At 59.7% G+C, this 23,370-nt stretch overlaps 2 long non-coding RNA genes across 3 annotated transcripts; both read right to left on the bottom strand.

The window, feature by feature from the left end:
• Nucleotides 1-2,726: 2,726 nt before the first annotated feature.
• Nucleotides 2,727-12,724, bottom strand: LOC131807416 (uncharacterized). 2 transcript variants are annotated; one of them, XR_009344480.1, is made up of 4 exons: nt 9,390-12,724; nt 3,940-4,039; nt 3,401-3,493; nt 2,727-3,318 (listed from the first exon to the last, which is right to left on the bottom strand). It is a non-coding gene; the product is annotated as an uncharacterized LOC131807416 (long non-coding RNA). The 2 variants fall into 2 exon arrangements; XR_009344479.1 differs by having other exon boundaries at nt 3,940-12,724.
• Nucleotides 12,725-12,752: 28 nt separating this feature from the next.
• On the bottom strand, nt 12,753-22,182 carry LOC131807415 (uncharacterized). Its single transcript, XR_009344478.1, has 3 exons — nt 21,844-22,182; nt 18,369-18,458; nt 12,753-14,929 (listed from the first exon to the last, which is right to left on the bottom strand). It is a non-coding gene; the product is annotated as an uncharacterized LOC131807415 (long non-coding RNA).
• Nucleotides 22,183-23,370: the final 1,188 nt, after the last annotated feature.

Genomic DNA, 23,370 nt, shown 5'->3' with positions numbered 1-23,370 from the left:
AGAAGGGCGCGGCCCAGAGCTGAAAACAAATATCCACCACACGCACGCCAAGAAATGATGGCGCAAATAACCCCCGGCGGGAAGCCCTTGCAGGCAAACGCTACACCGTGCATGTCAGCACTGCCCCGCCAAGAGGTGGAGGGAGCAGCCTCCCAGCGGGCTGCAGGCTGCCTGGACGCGCCCCCCCGAGAGGACGGTATGGAAGGGCGTGGGGCGACCATGCTGGAGGGCTCCAGCCCAGCCTGCCGCTGCTCAAGGCCACAGCAACGGTATCAAGCATCCGATGGGACGTTCCCATCACACGGAGTACGGAAAGGACACTTCACCTCTGTCATCTCCCCTCCAAACCGGTAACCCCAGCCCATCCGTGAGAAAAACACCAGACAGGCTCAACCTGAGGGGGGATTCGGCAAAACACCTGACCTCAAAATCCTCAAGGTCACCCAGAACAAGGAGGGTCTGAGAAACTGTCCCAGACCTGGGGAGGCCCCCGGAAACCAAATGGGATGAGGGATCCTGGGGAAGATCCTGGGCGGGAGAAGGACCCAGGAACCATTAGTGGAATCCTGAGAACCTGTGGGGTTCCGCTCACGGTGATGGGCGGATGCTGGTGCCCGGATGAGAAAACGCATGGTAGCTTGGCCAGTGGCCAGCAGGGCGGGGGGGGGGGGGGGGGGGAGGTATTCTGCAAACGCACAGCTCTTCTCCGTCAAAGGTTTATAGTAAGTAAATGTGCAGAGATGTTTGTCTCCCCGACCAGGGCCGTTCTTCTTAACTGCCCACACGTGACACCTATTCGGAGAGTTTCCGGCGCCTCGCCAGCTCCTGCGAATCAGGGATCCAGGGACAGTCAGTGTCCCCTGCAAGGCAGCAGAGGCCTCTCACAGGGGTGACACCCCAGGGCTTCCCTGGAGTTTGCTGGGATTCTAACCAAGTTCTAGAGCTCTTTCTTCTAGACCAGAGCTTCGGGGAGCGCGTGTCCTCTCCTGCCCTCTGTTCATCGCTGGCCTTTGGCATCTCCCACGCCTGCGTCCTGGGAGCTGTGGTCAGGTGGTTGCGGGTTCAAATTTCCTTTCGGTGTGAAAATGCAAAGCGACCTGGCCGGGAGGAACAGAGCAGCTGTCCTCTTTCAGCCAGCTGGGGTCACCGTCCCCTAAGAGCTCCTCTCCCACCCCCGGAGGTCCCTCCTGCCCCATGCAGGTCTCGGTCCTCAGGCTCATCAGGACTTGGCTGGGCTCCAGGCAGTCGCCCCGGGGAGCACCGCTGCCAAACAGGCCCCAGGAGGGCTCGGCCTCCGAGCTGCGCATTGCCGGGCAGGCTGGCCCCCAGCCAGCGGGTCCCCAGATGCCATGCAACCCACACCTGAGCGGGGTAAGAGAATAGGTGTGTGTAAACAGTATTCGAAAAAGAAAATAGCTGTACAAATACAGCACTTGTTAACACAGGTGTTTGTAGGTGGAATTACTTTTCCAGGGTCGCTATCTCCCGGCGTCCTTTGTAAGCCCAGCTCACACCTGCAGGGACTTTCCTATTAGGTGAAGGCACAAAGAGGAAACAGAGAGTCCGTATCGACTTCACGAAGCAGGAGGTCAGTGATCGGCTTCGGGTCGGGCTAGTTCTCACCCGGTCTCTTCCTGCTGGAGGTACTTTTTCTTTTTCTTTTTCTTTTTTTTTTTTTTTTGACCTGCTCTAACAGGATCCGGCCTGTTCGGCGCTTCCTGCTTGGCGAGGAGCAGTCCGTGACCCCCTTGTGGGTGGCCTCGGGGGCATGGGCCTTTCCTGGGGGCAGGGGGAGACGGCTGCTGTCTGGGCATCATTATCCTACTCTATCCTCTCTCCCCAGGGGAAGCCTCGCTATTTAGAGTTCATGGACAAGAAAGCCAAAGACACTTGTCCAAAGTCACGGAGCTCCAGGAGCAGGATTCTGGGGCCCATAGAATCCAGAGCTTCAGCTGGAGAGGGCTGCAGCCGCGTCCCCGAGACGACACCACCCGAGGACAAGGGCGCATCTGTGGAAGCGTGGGGACATTCGACTGCGAATGTGATTTTGTTTGGCCTCATGGAAGGAGGTAGCACTGCCAGCTGGGAACAGATATTAAAAAATCATAGAAGTGAAACTCTGATCTGCATGCTTAAAAATGGCTAAGATGCCAAGGCACCTGGGTGACTCAGTTGGTTAGGCGGCTGCCTTTGGCTCAGGTCATGATCCCAGGGTCCCGGGACGGAGTCCGGCCTCGGGCTCCCAGCGCCTGCGGAGAGTCGGTCGGATTGTCTCTCTACCTTCTCCCCTCTTACACTCTCTCTCACTCCATCTCTCTCTCAAATAAATAAATAAAGTCTTTTTAAAAATGGTTCAGATGGCAAATTTTGATGTTTTGGTTATTTTGCCATAATTTAAAACATTTCTGGAAGAGAAGCCTACCACGGGAGGTCCTGTCCTGTGTGGACACAAAGCAGGGGACCCTGGTTTTCTGTCTGTCCGTTTCAGTCGCTGCAGCACCTGGACATTCGGAAAGAACTCCGGCCTCTGCAGAGACCCGCCCCCCGACGGGCCGCTCACTCCCGCAGGTGGAGGCGCGTGTCCCCCGCTGTTTGGGGGGGGGGGGCCCTAGCCGTGAAATACTCCCAAAAGCAGATTCTTCAGAGTGACATGTGGAGGCTCGGTTTGCCCGGCTCCGCGGCAGGGGCAGGAGGGAGGGGAGAGGGGAGAAGACAGCTGGTTTGGAGGAGGGTGAGAGCAGCCCGGGGGTGGGTGAAGCCGGGTGAACACGGCGGCTTTGGGGGACTCTGAGGGGACTGTGTCACTGTTGGAGCAGGGCAGACCGACAGACACTGTGACCTGCTGGTCAGAGGCCACCCGTGGGAAGGCCCCTCGTGGCCACCTGGCCAGAGGTGAGCAGGGATGAGAGAGCGGGCTGGGAAGTTGCTCAGTCCCCAGAGCTCCCAGCGACGCCTGGGAGGAGCTGCGCCCCCCCACCCCCAGCACACAGACGGGGCTCGGGCGATGCCGCAGGGCACGGTCTCACTACATCTACAACCTGGGGGCAAACATTATTATCGGGTTTTAGCAGCAAAACTCTACCCATCCGTCTTGAAAAACGAAGAGATTTCTAGAAACTTTGCTTAAGAACTATTGTTCTATCCCCTCTCCCTCTTTGACCTCCGTTCACAAACCGGCTCCATTTCACAGATGAAGAAGCCAAGGGTCCGAGAGACAAGGGGCGTTCACAGGTGGGCCTGGTGAGGAAGGCTGGCCGGGGTAGACGGCCAGGTGTCCTGGACCCTCCTGTGGTCTTCCGTCCTCTGTGACACTGTCTCCTGAAGAAGCGGACCCCCATGAGCAAACGGGCGGGGGTGGCCCACTCCAAATCCCTCCTGTCTCCCCCTAGGGCCCCTTTACCTGCCTCTCCCTCTGTGTGGCAGATGGGTCAAGGCGGGTGGGCACATGGGCCCGAGCACCCACCAGAGGTCCGTGGCCGGTCAACCCTGTCACCTGCCAGGACGAGGGGCATAGAGAAAGGGAAGAGCACCAATTGAGAATTTTTATTTTATTTTATTTTATTTTATTTTATTTTAGACTTATTTATTTGAGAGAATGTTTGGGGGGTCAGAGAGAGAGGGAAAGAATCTCCAGCAGACTCCTGGCTAAGCATGGAGTCCAACAGGGGACTCGATCTCAGGACCCCAAGATCGTGACCCGAGCTGAAAGCAAGAGTCGGTTGCTCCACCGACTGAGCCACCCAGGCACCCCCGCACCCTCATTGAGAATTTCAAAGTTCCCCAAGGAGAATCTGAAAGGTTTTCCATCTGAACTGATACTGAGTCTCTAAAAGATGGGACAGTGACAATAAATAAATAAAATTTAAACAGGGACAGTGCATAACTAGCCATTATTTGATGTCATTCTAATCAAGGTAACCTCGTATTCTAGTGACAGACCTGCTCTGTTACTTGGAAGTGATGGGAATGCTTGGATGCATTGTCCACTGGCCACGCTGGGAACTCGGGCCGTCTGCTGGCATCCTCGGCACCGGCAGCCCTGGGAGGGACAGCAGCCCAGAGTTAAGGGACGAGCAGCACACCCTCGGCTGTGTCTCAATCGATGAACGATGAGCGGGTATCAGGTGAACCCCATATGCCAAGAGGGTGCATCAGGTGGAGAAAGGCCCTTTCGTTCCCCTTACTGACACCCCCATGTGCAAAATGCCCCCTCCCATACACACGCCAGGGCACACAGACTCACAACCTACCCCACCTAACCCCCAGAGGTCCAGAGTCGGCTCCTGCCACGTGTCTGGGTTTAGACCTAACCCCGCACACACAGCAGGCCGTATCTTCTGGCTCTGCCTCCGTCCCCAACGCCTGCACGTCGCCCGCAGCGCCCTGGGTGCCCTAGGGGTTTCTGTTCACCTGGCAGCAGGGAAACAGTGCAGGAGTCGTCCAGGTGAGAACAGTCTCCGGCTCAGGTTCTGGGGGAGAGCCTTTCCTCCACGCTTCTGGCAGGGCGAACTACGTCTCTTCCCTTGGACCCTGAAACTCCCCCTGGGACGTCGACCCAGGCATCAGGCACAGCTCCGCCGTGACCCGGGGACAGACAGACTGGGCTCCCCAGGCAAGGACAGTCTGATGGGCTCCAGGATGGCTAGGCAGCTCCCTACAATGAACCACTCTTCACATCTCCCGGCGCCAACGTCTCTGGGATGGGGTGACACGGGCGCCCGTGAATAATCATGAAATAAAGGGAGATAATTGATATTTAGCCTTGCCAGAGGGAAGCACTTGGGGGGAAACTGCCATTTAGTCAGAGGGTGAGAGCTGTCAGCTGGAGGGCAGGACTAGTTAGATGCACCGGCAGCAGTTGCGGGGCGCCCGGAGCCTCTTGCTGGCACCAAGGTGACTTCCGCGGGGTGACGAGATGCCGAGCAGCAGAGACGGGGACCAGCCCATGCACAGGTGTGTCTTCCGTTCCCCACGCACCCCCTCGGCCATGAGGTCCGTGACCAAGGTCAGGCCCTGCCTCCCCTTGCTGGCTCTTTCCTAGGAAGCAGTTGGATTGTGGCCTTACAAGAAGAGACCAGCACTCTCTCTAGGTCACCTTCTCACTGGAACCTGACCCTGCCAGACCTCAATCTAGACCTCCGGCCACTAGGACTGTGAGAATCTCGGCAATTCTCAAATCACAGCAAATCTTCAGCAATTTGTGCTCTGGAGGATGGCCCAGGCTGACGAAGACACCCTCCACCTGCCCTCCCAGGACAGAAAAACCCTCGAAACAATCCCTGCTAAGAGGTCATCTGACTAGGTTTGAATACTCCCAGGGATGGGGTACTCACTACCACTTCTTTAGCTTTGGGACAGTAGAATGGAGAGAATTAAGGACTTTGGTTCTCAAAGTCTTCCACTCAAAGCCCCTTGGCCCCAAGCCCACCTCTTGTTCTCTGTACTGTCCCGTCTATCCAGGGGAAGGGACTCAGTGCCCACACAGGCATGCTAGCTGGAACCCGAGCCCCATGTGCACGCCCCCTTGCTTTCAGTGCTCACATCTAGCCTGTTCCCTGGTCCTGGAGATTCTGCCTCCTTCATCTGGGGCACCCGTGTCCGCCCCTATGGCCGCTTGCCCCCACTAACCGTCACTGGCTTCCTCCTGGCATTTTGCGATGGCTCCTAACTTCCCCTCTCACTGCCACTCCCACATCCACCCTCCACAGTGCTCTCAGGGTGAGCTTCCCAAAACACGCTCCTGACCACACACTTCCCTGCTTAAATTGTCCCTGTGTCCCCACAGGCCCTGCAGGATGATGCGCAGACTCTGCGCTGTGTCCTCGGTGCCCCGTCCTTGGGCCCAGTGCTTGTTCCTGCAAAATCTCCAACCACAGTGTAACTTCCTCTCCCCCAGCGCACCCACCACATGCACGAGCACGCATGCACACATACGCTAGACAGAGGTGCGCACGCACTCCCATGCATGTGTGTGCACATGCACACACGTACACACATGTGCACGCACGCGCGCGCAGATACACACGCGTGCATGCACATGCACACAAATGCACACGCACACATACACGTACGCACACACGTGCGTGCGCACATTCACACATGCACACATGCGTGCGCACACACATGCACGCACACACATTCACACATGCATGCACACGCGTACATCCCCTTCAGCCGTTCTGCCTGCTGCTGCTTGCTCTGACCTCCAACAATTGTGCGTGGGCCCCGGCAGTCCTGACTGCGCGGCCCACAAGTCACTGTACACTCCTCAAGGCTCTGTTTGCCCATCTGTGAAATGGGAACAATCAAATCTTATCTATCTCCCTGGGGAATGAGGAGCGCTCCATGGAAGGATGGGGTACAGAGTCTGACATGTGTTAAGATTTTGATGAATGTCGGCTGCCTTTGGTCCAAAAAAAAGTCAGGGCTACGTGTTATAGAGCCCTAGATCGGGGCAGGTGAAGCGGGGGAAGGGAAAGAAAGTCAGAGGCAGAGGGAGGGAAGTGCAGCTTTGGAAGGCGGCCTGGAAGACGCAGGCGCCCGCCACCGCCGGGGACGGACGGGAGCTGTCCCTCCAGAGCCCCGCTGACACACATGGAATTCTTCTTCCGATACTGGATTAAAATATTTACACGGCAAGCAGAGCTGAAACAGAAACCGTAATAATTTTTCAGACTGATTTGCTCAACACAAGAACAAAATCCAAGTTGCCTCCAAATGAAAAGGAAGGAGGATATTTTCCCTTCCACCTGTCAAAGGCTTCTAGGCAGAAGAGCGAGGACCGGGCAGTAGAGGGCCAGAGTCCAGTGCTCCCGGGCCGCTGGCCACTCTCGTGTGCGGGGCTGAGTCCTGGCGGAGGGGCCTGTAAGGGGAAGAGGTCTCTGCAGAGCTCCTGCTGTCCTCCCTCTGGGGGAAGGAGCGCTCTGCCTCAGCGGGGTCCCCTCCCTCGTGCTGGGCGGCACCCACCGAGGTCCGCACAGATCCCCGCACCTGGCAGGGAGCATGCCAGGGGTGTGGCTCAGGAGCACAGAAGACCCACGGACGGACAGAAAGACGCGGGTGAGAGAGACTGAGGGACCCCGGGAAACACAGACCAAGAGGTTGGGAGAACGAGCTAAGCATAAAAAAGGCAGAGACGGACAGTATAGAGAGGAAAGCGGGACGGAGGGTCAGAGAGAGGCGAGGGGGGATGGGAGAAGCCAGGGAGGGGCGTCCTGCCGGTGCCCACCCTTTTCTCCAAGGAAAACTGCCTTCCCCTTTGCCAAGGGAGAGGTCGGCAGGTCGAGCCTCACAGCTAAGAGAAAAGCGCTCTACTTCTCGCCAAGACAACCAAAAGACAAAAGCGCGCTGAAGCCCCCGGCCCGGAACCGGCAGGGCGGGGGCAGCAGCCGTGTGAGGAAGAGGACCGGCGCGGCCGAGGCTCAGACCGGCTCCTCGGTGAACTGGCTGCTCGACTCGCTCTGTAATGCCCCTTCCCCGAAAGCCACCGTCTCCTGGGAAGTCCGCCGGATGTCTCGGATGCCGAATCCCCCACTGGACACACCCCCCGCCCTGGCCATCCACCCCCGTCCTTCCAGGGCCCTAATTTCGACTCAAGACAGCAGGAAGACGAGCAGCTGGGGGCAGAGGGACAAGTCCCAAGAGGCTCCAGGACTGGGCCCTCACGTGCGGTTTTTAAGATTCAAACAAGACAGATAAGAACAAGTCCAGGTCAGTCCCTGTCTGGTTCCTAAGGCTGCCAGGCCTGTTAGACTCAGCCAGAGGAAGGCTTTCCATTTGGAATCCTGGTCCAGATGGAGGGGAACAGGGAGGGGACGCAAGGAGCCGCAGGGCCCCATCCTGGGGGCTGAGAGTCGGCCTCCGGCAGGGAAGGGCAGGAAAGAGCCACCAGCCAACCCAGGGAGGCGGGCACAGGGTGGCCAGGGGCTGCGGGGTGACGGAAAGCCCTTGGAACAGAGCCTGGCACACAGGAGCTCAGCCAACCCCCAGAAGTGAGGGGAGAGCATCTCTCTGGCTGCCTCGGGAGAAACGGGCCCTGCAGACCCCTTGACAGCGGACGTTCAGCCTCCAGGAGCAGGAACGCGCAGATCCCTGGTGGCCGAGCCGTTTGGTTGTGACGCGTTGTCACGGCAGCCGGAGCAAGGAGCTGTGATGACACCTGTGTCACAGCTGAGGAAATGGGAGGAGCACAGAGAACTCTGCCGAGGTTCCACGGCCGGGGAGGCCCCTGAGGAGAGCCCGGCGGGGCACCAGCCTGTAGGCCGCGGTGGGTTGCCCCTGCACCACCGACCCTGTGAACCTCAGGGTGTCATTTTTCTCTTGTGCTCCTTTCTCTAGGCCGCCTCAGGCCAGAGCAGCTTAGAAATGCACTTGACCCCTGGCCACGGTCACCCCCTGAAGAAGGAGCTGAGTCAGGGGCACCCTGCTCTCCGCAGGGTGGAAGGGAAGCCGAGGCCAAGGGCAATCAGGAACTAGTTCCCCCACTACAGAGCCCTGTGAGATTTCTTCAGCTTCTGCCACTTCCCCACTCTTTCCCCCTCCTGTGCCCGCCCTCCCGCTCCACCCGCTGATCAACCCCTGACCGCAGCAGAGGCCGCCTCGGCCTCAGGGATCTGCAGAGGCCAGAGCTGGAAGAGGACTCTGCCCTCCAAAGGCCAGGCCGGCCCTGAGGGAGGCGCGCCCCGCTGAGGGATCTGGGGTAATGAGGGGCCACCCAGGCCTGGAGCCACCAGGGATAAATGACCTGTCCCCCCACCGTGGGGCCCGGGTGTGCCACCGGGGTCCAGGCAGGAGTAACCTCAGACTGCGATGTCACGCTGTCGGCTGCTCTCGTTCCCGGACCTCCCAGCCACTCCCTGACAGAGACGGGGGGCAAGGGCAGGATAACCGAGGGGCTCCCGGCTGGCCCTCACCTAGGGCCTGGACTCTGACAAACTGCTTAGTGACCGGGGGGTGGCGTGTGCGGTGCCTTGGGAAGGTGCAGGGGGACGTGGGTGAGCGCGGAAGAGCAGAGCGCTCCCCAAAATATGCAGCGATTGGTCCCAACCCAGAGCACTAGTTGGTGTGCTGGCGTTCATGTAGTATTTCCGAACCAAAAATACAACTTTTTTACATATGTTATCCCCCCCCCCGCCCCGATCCTCGCGGGGATCTCACAAGGTCGAAACCGTTGTGCTAACACACAGATGGGGAAACTGAGGTTGGGGCTGGCTCATGGTCACTGGGCTGGAATTCAGAGCAGGGGGTTCCCCGGAGGTGCCCCGTTCCCGTCCCGGAAATCAGTCTCGGGACGGGTCACCTCCGCAAGGCAGCACCAACCCGCCTCCGCGGGGGGCCTCCCACGGCGGGGCTCCCGGGGCTCACCCGCACTGGCAAACGCCCCTCCTTACCTCTAACCCAGCCCTTCAGCTGCAGCCCGAGCCGCTTCCTGTGTTCTGTCCAGAGCAGAAGAGAGAGAACCACCCACTCAACACCCCTTCTGTAAAAACCCTCATGTTCCTGCACACGTCACAGTCATCCTGCAGGCTCAGCTTCCCCCAAACTTCCCTCCTGCTTCTAATTTTCCAGTCTTTACTAATCTCTGGGGGCAGTGGTCTGGGGGTGGGAGGCAGGTGGGAGGCGGACAGAGCTCGCTGTAGAAGTTGGCAGGCGTCCTCGGGCTCCCGCGCTCCCCGTTGTGATGCGATGAGACGGTGCAGAGCCCTGCTCGGTGCTGGGCATGGCACGCTGGGCACGGCACGCTGGGCACGGCACGCTGGGCACGGGCCGGGGCTCGGCGTTGCCCAGCCCTGTTCTGCCCTGGGCCCCACTCCCTCTGCTCTATTTCCCTCCATGTCACAGTTCCCCATTGTCCATCTGCAACCAGAACCTCCCTGCCCGGCCGACGGCTGGTGCTCTGCGAAACCTGGCAGGTCTCCAGCTCTCCGTCCCAGGATCACGCCCCCCATCCAGCATGCCTGGGCCCCAGGAAGTCACTCTGAGACCCTGTCTGTGGTGGGTGGGCCCTTGAGGAGTCTGGTCTACCCAGCGTGGGACCTAGAGATCAGGACCAACATCCCTCCGGCTCGCTGGCTGGTTGGTTGTAGCAGAGCAACGGCTTAACTGAACTCAAGATAGGCGACATCTATCACGTCCCTGCAATCGGCAAGCTTGTCACGAGGCCTGCAAAGATTAGATTAGGGAGAACCCCGGTCCTCAGAAAATCCAACTCAAGATACCTAATAACGGGTTCTCCTTTGTCTATGACCACAGTGCCTGTGAGGCCAGGGTCATGGGCAATTTTTCAAGTGTAGAAACAAGGCAGGCAGGTCCCTGCTTTGCCAGGTCACCCCACTCAGCCTCTTCACCATTAGCTCCTGCCCAAGGGCCTTCCAGTCTTCCAGCATGGCGGCCCAAGCCCTCGGGGCCCTCCCATGGGCTGGTCCTTGCCTCTGCCTCTGGGTGTTCTGGAAAGGCTCACAGCCCCATGGGTCTCTCGCAGGTCTTTGCCTCGACAGCAATACAGGCCCCCACCCTTCACCCTGGTCCCGACCTCCTCTTCCCAGAACTGGTCATTCAACAGGGTTTGACCGGGGATGCTACGTCCTGTTTGCATTTCACACAGTCAGAGAAATGAAGAAAGAAATGGTCTTTTCACTGATGGAAGAGAGCAGCCTCTACGGCTTGGGTCCGACAGTCCGCTCTCACCCCGGGGGGAAACACGCCGGCCGGGCTCCCCGGGTGCCTCCCTCCTGTCGGCACCCCAGTAGCAGTCCTGACTCCAGTGTCGGGGGGCCGAACCCCGAGAGCTCACACGGCCCCTCGGCCATCCCAGCTGACGTCTCCAAAGTCCAAAGTCCCCCGAGGAGTTTCCGCTTCAGTCTCAAAGTCCAGGAGCGCCATGTTCCATGGTGACACCCGGATGACAGGGCACACAGGTAGGGAGGTGCGGCCCATTCTTCTCATGGCCATGCTGCCCACGTGGTGCCCCGCAGCCCACACCCCTGCCTGCACCTCCCCGCGGCCTGAGCTCACCTGTCCTTCCTCCCCAGTGCCTGCCTGGGGCGCAAAGATCTCTTACTTGGGCAGAGACTGGCCTGTCTGAGGGGTTGTCCGCTGGCGCCCGAGTCCTGGGCCGGATGTGAAGGGGGGGGCGGGGGAGGTGTCCACACTGGGTGGGATTCCGGGACTGTCCGGGGAGACACAGGATGGAACGCGTCCCGGAACCATCAGCCAGCAGGCCTGGCCCCTCCTGCAGGTGAGCCCCTCCCCAGGGCCTGGGCTCCCCACAGCCTTGGGTGAGAAGAACCCAGAGTCCTTAAGCAGGGAGCAGACCTCGTCAGCGTGGGCTGGGACAAGCCTCATCTTCGGCAGCTCCCAGCCCCTCATTCTGTGCCTCACTGTGTCAAGTCTCCTCCTGCCCACAAACTGCATCAGGGGAATGCCTGGGAAGGTTAACATTCTCCGGAGAGTTTCCGGTCTTCACTAACCTCTGGGGGCAGTGGTCTGGGGGCAGGAGGCAGGTGGGAGGCGGACAGAGCTCGCCGTGGAAGTTGGCAGGAGTGCCAACCTCTGGAATCACTCGGGCCCCCTTCCTTCTCCCTTCCTTGCTCTGCGGCTCCTTCTCCTTCTCGGTCTCCTCACCCCCCGCATCCTGCTCCCTCCCCCATCTCCCTCCCCCTCCCTCCCCCTCCCCCTCTCCCCCACCTCCCCCCCTTTTCTCTGTTTCTCCTTCCGTGCCTGGGGGAGCCCTACTTTCACGGACCCTCTCCCCCAAAGAATGTCTCAACATCTACAAATATTAGCCTCATTAATTTGGGGAGGATGCATCAGTGCAGAGGTTAATTGTCTCTCCCTGACATGTTTTTACTGAATACATCTGGGTGACAAAATTAATTTCCTCATTAGCTATTTTTAAAAGTGGAACAAGCTAAGGGGGAAATTGGTGCAGGGAGACTGCCTCGCGAGCTGTTCTGGCCTCCAGGCTGCCATGGGCTCTGCCCCAGGTTTCCCCTCCCAGGGGCGCTCCCTCAACCCCGGGAGCAGGAGGCCCCGAGGTCAAGGCTCAGAAGGGTGTGCCTCCCGAGGCAAGGACTGTGGGAACACCTGAGGTCTGTGTTCCAGGGCGAAGCCTGGTCTCTGTGGTCCCAGGAAGTCCAGGCAGTGGTGTGCGTCCAGGAGCCGCCCTGGCTGTTCCAGGCCCCCCCTTTCCCTCCCCACGAGGGTGCCTCCTATTTGGACCCCCAAATAATAGCTCTCTCGAGCTGAGTAAGACCAGCAGGTAGAGACAGAAACCCACCAGAAGAGTCCGTGCTCCACCACCTGTGGGGCTGAGCTCCGAATGCCAGACCAAGAGACTCTGAGGTCCGGGGGCTTGGCTCCCACCTTGGGATTGGAGAAGCCAGGCCCTCCATGTGCTTGTGACCATGGCTTCCGGCCCAGATGCCCTGGTGGAGTGGCTGGGGGCGCCTGCATGAAGGGGAGGTCCCCTGGGCCAGGGGGGAGGGTCAAGGATCATTCACATGCCCCGTCTTGGAATTTAGAATCTGGACATCCCAGACCGCCAAGTGGGGGCCGGTGGTGTCAAGCAGCAGAGAGTTGTGGGACCAGGGCCAGTCACTCAAAGTCTGTGGTCTCCGTTTCCTCAACTGTGAAGGACGCTAGCTGCCCCACTAGCCCTCTGGGACCTGAGGCTTCATTCTCAGAGATCCCAAGAGCCTCCCAGTCACCAGACCCCATAGCTGTCCCAGGCCCCCCTCACGCCCTGGACCCCCCCCCCCCCCCCACCTTCCAGAGTCATTCCTCCCCTCACTTGGGGCCCAGGACAGAGGCCACCAGAACTTAGAGACCCAGCAAGAATGAGATGAGCCGGCCACCCATCCCAGCTCCTCCCAGGCTGGCGGCCAAGTGCTTTGGGTCTTCGTCCAGCAGAAGAAAAGACTGGTCAAAGCCGGGTCAGACCCAGAAGCCCCTTCCTGTAGGAGTCCAGCCCCAGCTCTCAGCCCAACCTTTCTAGGAAATAAGATGGCATGGGACATGGTGTCGATACGAATCCCAAATTTCCTGTTTCTATAAACTGAGATCACACACACACACATACACACACACACACACACACACACACACACACGTGCACATGCACACACACGCACAGGACGCTCCCCAACAGCCACTTCTGACCTAGCCCAGAGAAATTACCATGCACAGCAATTCCAGGAACAGGAAAAACCAGACCTAGGGAGCTCTCTGAGTCGCAGGCTGTCGGCCTGGGGCAGGAAGACAATGCGCCGCTCCCAGGCTTTATCTCCTGTGCACTTGCGCCTGCCCTGCTCACGGCCAGCTCTTCCTCCCGAGGGCAGCCGCTCAGCTCAGGCAGAAGGATCCTTGGCACTTGGCGCCCTTGGCCCTTCCCCAGGCTTGCTCTGAACCGAAGCACCCATGGAGGTGTGCGCTAAAATGACAGACGGGTCCCTCCTGAGCATGGTCCCCGGGCCACCCACACACCAGTGGGACGCGATCGCATACAACCGGGAGCCCCAGTCACAGTCCCGGCTGTCCTCCTCACCCAGCTCCCATCGGCTTTCCGCAGACCACCTTCTCCCTCCACCTGTCTCCAGCCATCCAGCCCTGCCTCTGGCCTGCCTGGCCCTGGAGGCGGGGGTGCTCCTGGAATGGGAATTCCAGACCTCCTGTAGGGGGAGGAGTCTGGAGGAGAAATGGGAGGAGACAGGTTGGCTCCTGCTTCCCATAAGCACCCCAGGCAGCCTGGCCTGGGCATAGGGGCAGGGAGCAGGCCTCAGGGCCTCTCAGGCTCCCTGATGCTGAGCCTGAGGACGGAGGGAATGCAGGCGCCCAGGGAAGACTTCCCAGAGGGGCTGAAAGGAGCTGGGTTCTGAAGAATGAAGAGGAGTTTGTTGACCTGATCAGAAGGAAAGAATGTGCAGAGAGAGAACAGCATTCGCAGAGGCCCTGGGAGATGAAAAGGGGCCTATCTTGCTGAGAAACTGGAAACAGCTCTGGGCTGTGAACAGGTTCCCTTCAGAAGGTGGAGGACGGTGGGCCTGCCCTGAGTGTCTTTCCCGGTAAGTGCTTAGTGGGAGTGAAGCAGGAGAGAGGCAGAATCTGACTGTGGGTTAGGAAGAGCCCTTGGGAGGTGAAGCTTAACCTCGAAACCCCGGACCACGTCTTCCAATGACCTCGCTTCCTCTAAGAAACACAGTAGAGACTTTGTCCGGGGAATTCTCAGAAAATCTCAGGGGGCACGCTGGAAGAGCTGGTTCCTGGCACCCTGGGTCCTACCAGCGAAGTGGTTTGTCTCCAAGGTTTTGTGGAACCAGGAAAGCTAGCTCTTGCCCTGCTTGAGAGACAGGGAAACCGAGATAAGGGGAGGCTGCGAGTCAGGCAGTCTGTGCCTGTGCCAGGAATAGCGCTCCCGTCGCCCTGGACTCCCACACTCGGACCACACGCTTTTGATGTGGGTACAGCAGCGGCGTGCATTTTCCAGCAAATGCACCTGGGTCGCCCGTGTCACCTCCAAATGTGGGCACCTAGGTGCTGTGAGGTGCCGCACCTGAAAAGCCGCCCCCCGCCTCCCCACCTTCAGAAGCCGGCAGACAGTTGTGCAAAACCTAGAGCCAGAAAGGAGACCTATCCGACGAGAGCGGATGCCGGCTCTGCTGCTGGGGCACCGAGGCCCTTACTCTCCGAGTTCATTCTGGGTCTATCCTTTTCCACGCCTTTGTGCCATGATCTGTAGAATGAACAGCATCTCCCCCAGCACACAAAGCGCACGAGGATGGGCACACGGAAGGTGAACGGCTTTCTTTTGTGGGATAGACCCGTCTGGACTGAGGCTGCTTGAAATGGAAAGGGGATGGACATGCGGCTTTGACCAGATCATTCCGAGGTCGGTGGTGCTTCCCGAGGGCTCACCTCTCTGTGGCTCACAGATCTGTGGAAGAACAAATCCTGGTCAGCTCATTGTCATCCCTCAGCAAGGTCCAGAGCTGCTCCAGCCAGCAATTATGGAGGGCAGGCCACCAGAGCGGGGACTCCCAGAGCTGGCCCCTGCCCATGCACAGTGGGGCTGGTCAGCCACCCCAAGAAGCAGGGGTTTCGAAAGCCAGGGTTTTCTTGTTTTCTGGGCCCTGTGACTCTTTGGAAGGGAAAAGCTAAAGCATCGCTTGGCAATTCTGTTCTCAGTCCAAAGGCACGTTGCTTTGGAAAGTGGTCAGATTCTGCATTTGCTGATGTTAGAGTCCAAAAATATGGCCATGGAGAAAAGGGAGGGATGCATTTTAGGATTTAAGATATTTTCTCAAACACCTTTTAAACATGATTATAGCCCGAAATATTAGTGGCTTGTGGATCTTCTGCTCGACAAAGAGCTTCTACGGCTGGGCCTGCATGTACCAGACATTTCTGGGCAGCTACAACTTTCTGCTCCCATCACTCACCAGCTGAAAACCCTCTGAAGTGCCCCCACTGCAAAAATTATCGGTGTCTGCATAGTGTTCAGAGAGGGCCACGCTCAGCGCTCGGCACGCATTACCTCACTTCGGTCTCAAAACAGTTGGAAAGGGGCACTTGGGTGGCTCAGTTGGTTAAGCCACTGCCTTCAGCTCAGGTCATGATTCCAGGGTTCTGGGATCGAGTCCTGCATCGGGCTCTTTGCTCAGCAGGCAGCCTGCTTCTCTCGCTGCCTCTGCCTGTTTGTGTGTGCTCTCTCTCTTTCTCTGACAGACAAATAAATAAAAATCTTAAAAAAAAAAAAAAGTTGTAAAAGAAAATATCATTAAACCCATGATACAGACGAGAAAACAGAGGCTTAGCACACAGACGTGTCTGAGCTTATCACCCTGTATGTTGTTAGAACGGGGATGAGCCCCAGGTCCCACAAGGCCATGGCCAGCTGTCCCCCACCACCAGTGTAACCTCTCATCTTTCTCCCTCCCCTTCATCCAATTCCCATCCTGGATGAAATAGTCCCCATCTCACTCGCTACTCCACTGAGCCACTCCCCACTCCTCCCCGGCCTTCCCCAGCCTCCCCCGGCCTGCCAGCCCAGGTCAGATCAGGGAGCTTCTCCAGAGGAGGCGGCCTCCTTGCTGTGGAGCATGGGATGGGCTCTGGGCACCTGGTGTCCCCTTGCTGTGTCCCGCTCAGAGTCTGGTACCCATGAGAGGCGCGGCAAATGTGCATGGGAGAAGCAACTTCATTCTGCACTGGCGGGGGTGGGGTGGGGCTGGTACAGTTTTCTTTGCAACCCACATCAATGAAGAAATTAGTAAAATTTACTGATAATGCCATGCTTGAATGCGAGACAGGACCACCTGCGGAGCCAGGTGGAAGCCCAGACTGCCCGGGGTGGGGTTGGAGGTTTTGCATTTCACCCAAGCTCCCAGGTGTCCCTGCTGCTGGTCCTGGCCTCACCCTGCCACCCACCAATGCCCACTCCCTGCTCCTGAGCCCACCCCTGAGCAGAAGCCTTCCAGACAATCAGGACACTTAACTAAATGCTAGTGAACATTTGGGGCCTCTTCAAACCCCTGGCCCACAGCACAAAAACAATGAATGGACCCATTCGAAGTTTTCTATCTGAAGGAGTCATTCGTTATAGTGGGGGGTTTTCCTCTGCATTTTTAGAAATGCCAGGAAATATAGTTTTCAGTGTGACTACCACAGCCGCATGTGGGGCACAGCAAGCTCACCACAGTCAGAGCTCCAGGAGGACCTGGGGCTCCCCGGGAAAGGGGCGACGCTCAGCCTAGGGTAACACTCTTAACTAAAACACAAGACCATTTATTTTGGCTTTGGCACATACAAAAAAAAAAAAAAATTCCCTCCTACCACACACGCGCGTATACGCACGCACACACACACAAACCAGCTTTCGGTTCACAATGAATGCGTGGGTCTTTTCTGTGTCTCTGTTGCTGGGGCCCGGGGAAGGCCCCGGGGGACAGGGGTGGGGCCGTCCCCACGCGCAAGAGGGACAAGTCCCCTGCACATCAGACCAGCACCCCACCGGCCCGGCGGGTGGATCGCGAAGCCCGTGTCCTTTCCCAGTGACTGTAGCTCTCGGCACTGACTGAAAAACCAGTTAGCAGCCGCAGGAAATGGGTAAGAGCACTGACCACAGATAAACCGTAGGACTGCACAGAGCAGCGGCAGCTAGACTCTGGGACAGGAAGCGGCGCTGTCAGGCCGCAGCCCCACACCCGCTGGCGGGGCGCTCCCGGGGCCACTGGGGGCTGTGCACCCCGCTGATGCTTCGGCTGCAGCTGGATCAGGGGTCAGCAAGTGCAGAACGCGGCCCGCCAGCCGCGCATGGGCCCCCAGCACCCCACCCTGTGGGGGGAAGCAGTGGTCAGAGGAAGAAAGACACCAAGAAAGCCCCAGGCTCGGGAGTTCCAGAGGCTTCTGTCATCAGCAAGGGCGGGGGTGGTTTCTGATCGTCAGGCCTGGGCTGTGCACCAGGGATCAAGTCAGCTGCTGCCCCCACGCCCTCCGGAACAGGGTCCCTGCAGCCCCAACAGCCAGATACCAGGAGGAGAGGCCCAGGCCCCATGGAGAATACGCGGCGGGAGTCACTGCCTGTCCAGGCTACGGACCTGCGGTTTTCAGTTACGCCCCCAGCTTTTTAGGCAACTTAAAGGACAGAGCCTGTGACGTTCATAGCGACAGAACATCCTCGCCAGGCACTGTCAGCTCCTTCCATGCATGACCCCGTTTAATGTGCACCGACCTCCTAGGAAGTAGGTCAGACTGTCCCCCACTTTACAGATGAGCAAACTGAGGCTCCGGGAGTTAAGTACACTGGGCCCTGGGCCGAGATGTCTGTAGGGGGCAGCGCCCAGACTCACGACCTGATGCAGCATCTGCAACCCACGCCAGGCTCGATATCCTGTATCCACAGGGAGCCCCGAGGTGTGGAAGCGAGGCAAAGACAGTAGGGGAGCAGAGCTTCGAGCTGAGCGCCTGTGGTCAGCCTTGGGAACACCCCTCCAGGGCCCAGGCCGAACACTGGCCCAAGCAGCCTGGTGAGACAGGGCCCAACCCCTTGGCACCCCAAAACAGACCCAGGGGTTCTTCCCAGGACCTCCAGTTCAGGGTGGTGACCCACTAGCCCCTTGCTTCTCTGTGCGGGGCTTCCTGAGAAGCAGCCTCAGGGGGAGCGGCTCGGCGGAGAAGAGCTGCCTTGAGCCCTCCTAAGGCCTTCCTCAGACTCTCCCCCTGCAGGCAGCACCGCAGGAGAGGGGGGCTCACTTCCAGTCTCTGAGGAGCAGCTAGGCGCACCGGCCCCTCTGGCAGGAGCGGCCCCCTCTGCTGGCACCGGGGGCCACCTCTCAGGGTAGCAAGACAGGAGTTCAGCTGGGCGACTGACTCACCCTTGTTCCTGGAACCGTCTGAAGGCGGGAGAGGATGCTGTGGGTAGGTTCTAACTGTATCATCTGGGCTGGGGCCGGTAGCAGATGGTCCTTACAAAAAAAAAAAAAAAAAAAAAAAATACTTCCATGTGGGCTTAAAATAGCCCAGCGCTCACCATCAGCTGAATGGGGAAATGTACGGGCCAGTCCGTCACGTGGGGGGTGGGCGCGGCCGCTGCAGGTTGGGACACAGGCTCCGGTTCCTCCAGCCCGGAGGGCAGAAAAGGGAAGCCTTGGCACCCGCCGTCTGCCTGGCCTCGTGTTAGGCAGGTGGTGTACGCAGCCCCCCTCGAGCCCCGTGACTGTCCTGAGCCCATGTGACCCAGAGCCTCAGAGAGGACCTTGAGCCTGAGACCCACGCAGCTGGCAGGATGCGAGCAGAAGGCAGAAGTGAGCCGGGGGCCTCCCGGGTCGGCCCTGGAGCAAATCTCAGACCTGCCACTCACTCTCCGTGGGCCCGGGGCCGCCCCTTTCTTCCCCTCGGCTTACTTCTCCCCACAACAGCGGGAACAGAGCAGCACCCCGCGGGGCGGCGGAGGGTCTCCGTGCCCAGGGCCGCCGTCTCCAGAAGAGCTTGCAGCCAGCAGCTCCCTGAGACCTGAGGGAGCCTGTGGCCTTTCTCCCCTTTTTCGAAAACTCCTTTGTGTCCTTATTTAAACCACGCTGCGTTCTGGCGAGTCGAAGTGGCAGCTCTGAATGTCTGGGTCTAACATCCCACCCCGTGGGCTGGCGCCATGAGCTCTCGGAGTGGAGGGGACAGGGAACCACAGGAAAAGGGCCCCAGGCTGCATGCCACGCGGGGAAGGTGGCCTTGGGACCCGCTCCTGCCATCCCCCTAGAGCGCCCAGGTGGCTCCGAGGGAGGAAGACCTTCCATGGGCAGAGCAGGTGGGGACCCTCCAAGGGAGCTGGGAGGCCCTCGGGTTGCTCGTCCGACCCGGGAGTCTCGCCTGAGATGGAGGGTTTCTGCAGAGCTCGCCTCGGGGTCCCTCGGGAGTGAACGGGGAGCTCTGCCGGAGACTGAAAAGTAGCTCTGATTGGTGCCAACTCTGGTGACATCCGCGCTCCCCCCAGGGCCTGTGCGGTCCCGGCCGTGGAGCCAGGGAGCTGCTCCGTCCAGCGCACCCGGCGAGGACCAGAGCGGCGCCCCCGCGAGACCTGAAGACGCGCCGGCGCGTCAGGGGCCTCTGTGGTTAACTGTCTGGCGAGAGCCCCCCTGGTTCCCGGCCGCGTGGCCGCGGGCCACTCACACAAGCAGCCGGGCCTTACGCGTGGCGCGAGGGCGGCCGCGGTAGCAGCCTCGTCAGAAGGGCCGTCGTTCTGTGGTGATGCTCTCGGCGCAGCGAGCTGGTACCAGAGGCGGCGGGACTGAGGTCAAGCCCGTGGCTCTCCTGGCCGGCTCGGGGCTGGAAGGGGCCTGCCGGAACCCTATGCCCCAAGTCGAATCCGCACGCACCGCCCTGAACCCCACATTCCCCCCCCCCCCCGGACCCGCTGTCTCTCTTCCCTCCAGCGCTTCATCAAAGAGCCGCCGGGCCGCCGCCGCTTCCTGTCCTTCAGCCCACGTGGCCACCGCTGCCCCTTCAAGCCACCGCGTCAGCTCCTGCCAACGTCACCAGTGGCCCCGCTTTCCGAGTCCAAGACACATTTCTCAATCATCCTCTTACTCAATTTTCCAGCACCACGAGGACCTGCTGGCCTGACCCCTCAGCTTCAAGGACGTGCGTGTCCCTTGGCTCCTGGGACAGCTCCAGCTCCAGCTGCCCCTCCCCCCTCCCAATGCTTTCCTCCGCCTCTTGGCCCGGATCGTCTCTATCTCCCAACATCGGGGCACCGCCAGCCTCGACGGGGCCACGTCTCCCCTTCACCCTCTCTCTAGGCAAGCTCGCCCACTCCCACTGCCTCGGCTGCCCTGGGTCCACCCACCTCTCCCAGACACCCTGGCGGGGCTTCCCCTGCACCCACAGCGGCAAGTCCACCCCACACGCAACCCCCTCACTGTCGCAGACGGGCCTCGGGTTCAACTCATCCCAAATGGAGCTCCTGAGCCCTCCCAGACCAGCTCTGCTCCCGAGTCTGCAACTTCCCGAATGCCCACGGCCGGCAGCTCGGTCACCGCCCTCCCTCCTGCCCCAGACGGACCTACCCTAAGGGGCTTCCCTCCCGGCGGCTGGCAAAGCCACCTGCACTGTCTTCCCTCTTCACCCCAGCCCCCGCGGAGCCAGCCCCATCTCTGGGACGGAGCAGGGCCACGGCCACCGAGGGGTCCCTCCGCCTCCACCCAGCAGCCTCCAGGGCTGCAGAGCCGTCCACATCTCAGATGCGGCCAGGTCACCCTCACTCCCACAGAACACCCTCGGGTGCACAGCAGAACCCCAACACCCCAACGTGGCCTCCTAGGGCCTGCAGGCGTGACAGCCTCAGCCCTCGTCTCTCGCGCCCGACCCCGTCCCTCTCTCCTCTCGCTCCCTCTCATTCCCCCCTCTCCCTCCCCATCTGCTCCCCTGCCCGGGCCCTCCCTTCCAGAGCCCTCTTCCTCCCCGATGTCCACCCAATGCCCCATTCACGCTTCCGATTCCATCCTAATCACCGCTGTCTCAGGAAGACCTTCCTTCCTCCCCGTGCCCGCCTCTGCCCCTCCCAGGCGCCCACGGGCCGCATCTCCTATTATCCCCCCTCCCCCGACCTCCCTGCACCAGTGTCTTCGCAGCTGTTAATAAGTTTGGGATTATTCTCTTATTTCTGTGGTTAACATTTCTCTCTCCACTGGGCTGGTCGTCCCGAAACCCAGGGGCCCAGCATTTGGCCCAGCGGTGGATCAGGGTAACGCTGTCCCCCCCGGGGCCCTGTCTGTGAGCCGTGGGAGGGCCTGTCCCACCTACCACATGCCTGTGGCACTCCCAGCCCTTGTGGCAGCAGGAAAGGCCCCTCCACACAGCGCGGGCGCCGGACCCCCGGCCTCCTCTGGCGGGACTCGACAGTGAGCCTGGAGACGGTCGCCTCGTGGCCTGCCCAGAGCTCGGGCGCAGGCCCACCGTCAGCCCCGCTTGTCATCTCACCATCCGTGGCACTCAAGCCACAGGACGACAAGGTCCAACCTCACTTCACCACGTGCCGGGAGAAGCTGCTGGTACCTTTCCTCTGCTCGTCACCATCTCTGCCTTCTCCCTCCCTGCTGCCGAACGTCCACGCAGGCCTGCCCAGCCCGCGGACTGCCGGGAAGAACCGAGCTCCCGTGCACACGCCAGGGAGAGCGGGCACGGCGGGGCGTGGGGACCGCCTGAGGTCCAGGCGCTGTGCCGGACTCCCGCTGCCCGGCCCTCCCCCAGCTCTCGGCTGTGCGCTTCCTCTGGTGGGATGAGCCTCTTTGCCCACCATCCAAATCCCACTCACTTCAACCAGATCTGGTGAACTTCCACCGAGCGGGCGGAACTCACCTCGGGCTTCGTGCTCTGTGCATGCAACAGACGTCTGCCAGGCACACCCTCTGTGTCATCGCGACCACCCCAGCAAGGACATCCACGGCCCCCCTGGCCGACGTCTCCCACCGCCCATGTGTGTATGGCCCAGCTCGGACCTCATCTGTGCTCGTTCACTGGGTCAGTATAACAGGATTGCTTCGGGGTACCTGGGTGGTGCAGTCCGGGAAGCACGACTTTTGACTTCAGCTCAGGTGATGATTTCAGGGTCCTTGGATCAAGTCCTGAGTCAGGCTCTGTGCCCAGCGCGGACTCGGCTTGTCCCTCTTTATCTGCCCTCCCCCGCCCACACTTGTGTGCACACACCCTCTCTCTCTCTCTCTCTAAAACAAATAAATAAAATCTTTTTAAAAAGGATGGCTTCACACCTGTTCTGTGCTAGGACAACGCTTGGCCCTGATCACACAGTAACTATTAATTCCACATGTCCCTGGCCACAAGGAGGCTCATCTCTGAGCCTTTTCCTTCCTCCTCTGCCTGCTCTCTTTATCCCTCATCCCCCTCTTGTCCACGCACTCTGTGGAGTCCTGGAGACACCTGTGAGTTGGGAAGAGTTTCTATAGCTGAGACAAGTCACAGGGTTTCAAATGGAAAACAAGGAAGCCACAGACAGTGGGAGCGGGAGAGGCTAGTGTGGGTAGAGCAACACCCTGGGATCACAGGAGCGATTAGCCTCGGGTCCATCCTTAAAGGGTGGACAGTAGCCCAGCAGTAGCTGATACTGACTCAGTCCTAACAGCGTTCTGATCACCGTATCGGGACCGTTTCCTAACCCTCACGGTCGCCCCACAGCAGCTTTTCATTCACTCACATCGTGGAGACGATGAAACTGAGACACACAGAAGTCACTGGCTTAAGGTTGGGCAGCTTGTAAACAGCTGAGCCCAGACGTGAAGCCACACAGCCTGGCCTCCTCCCGCGGCGCTCTTCGACACCACCGAGAGGTTTCAGGTGTACGAGCTATCCACGGCTGTGTAACAAGCGTCCCCACACTCAGCAGCCTGACAGATCAGTTTGTTGCCTTGCCACTCCTGCGGGTCAGGAATCTGGGGGTGGCACAGCTGGGTCCCTGGGCCGCCAGCCTCTCTGGAGCTGCAATCAAGATGAGAGGCCATGGTGGGCACCGGAATGACTCAGTGGGCTAAGTGTCTGACTCTTGGTTTTTGGCTCAGGTCGCGATCTTGGGGTCATGAGATCAAGCCCTCCCCATGGGGCTCCCCGCTGAACAGCGAGTCTGCTTCAGATTCTCTCTCTCCCTCTGTGCCTCCCTCTCTCTCTCTCTCTCTCTCAAATAAACAAATAAATCTTAAAAGAAATAAAAATGACGGGAGCCCGCGACAGCTCAGGGAGACACCGGGGGAAGATGGAGCTCCTGGATCTCTCTCGTGGCTGCTGGCAGGCCTCAGGTCTCAGCCAGCTGTTGCTGGAGACCTCACTTCCTTGCCTCATGGGCGTCCCCACAGGTGACTCATTCCACAAAAGCCA

The sequence above is a fragment of the Mustela lutreola genome, chromosome 9, assembly GCF_030435805.1.
Source record: "Mustela lutreola isolate mMusLut2 chromosome 9, mMusLut2.pri, whole genome shotgun sequence".
In the NCBI taxonomy this organism is placed as follows: domain Eukaryota; kingdom Metazoa; phylum Chordata; class Mammalia; order Carnivora; family Mustelidae; genus Mustela; species Mustela lutreola.
Note: the sequence above shows the minus strand (reverse complement) of the source record. Positions and strands in the feature narration are given on the sequence as shown.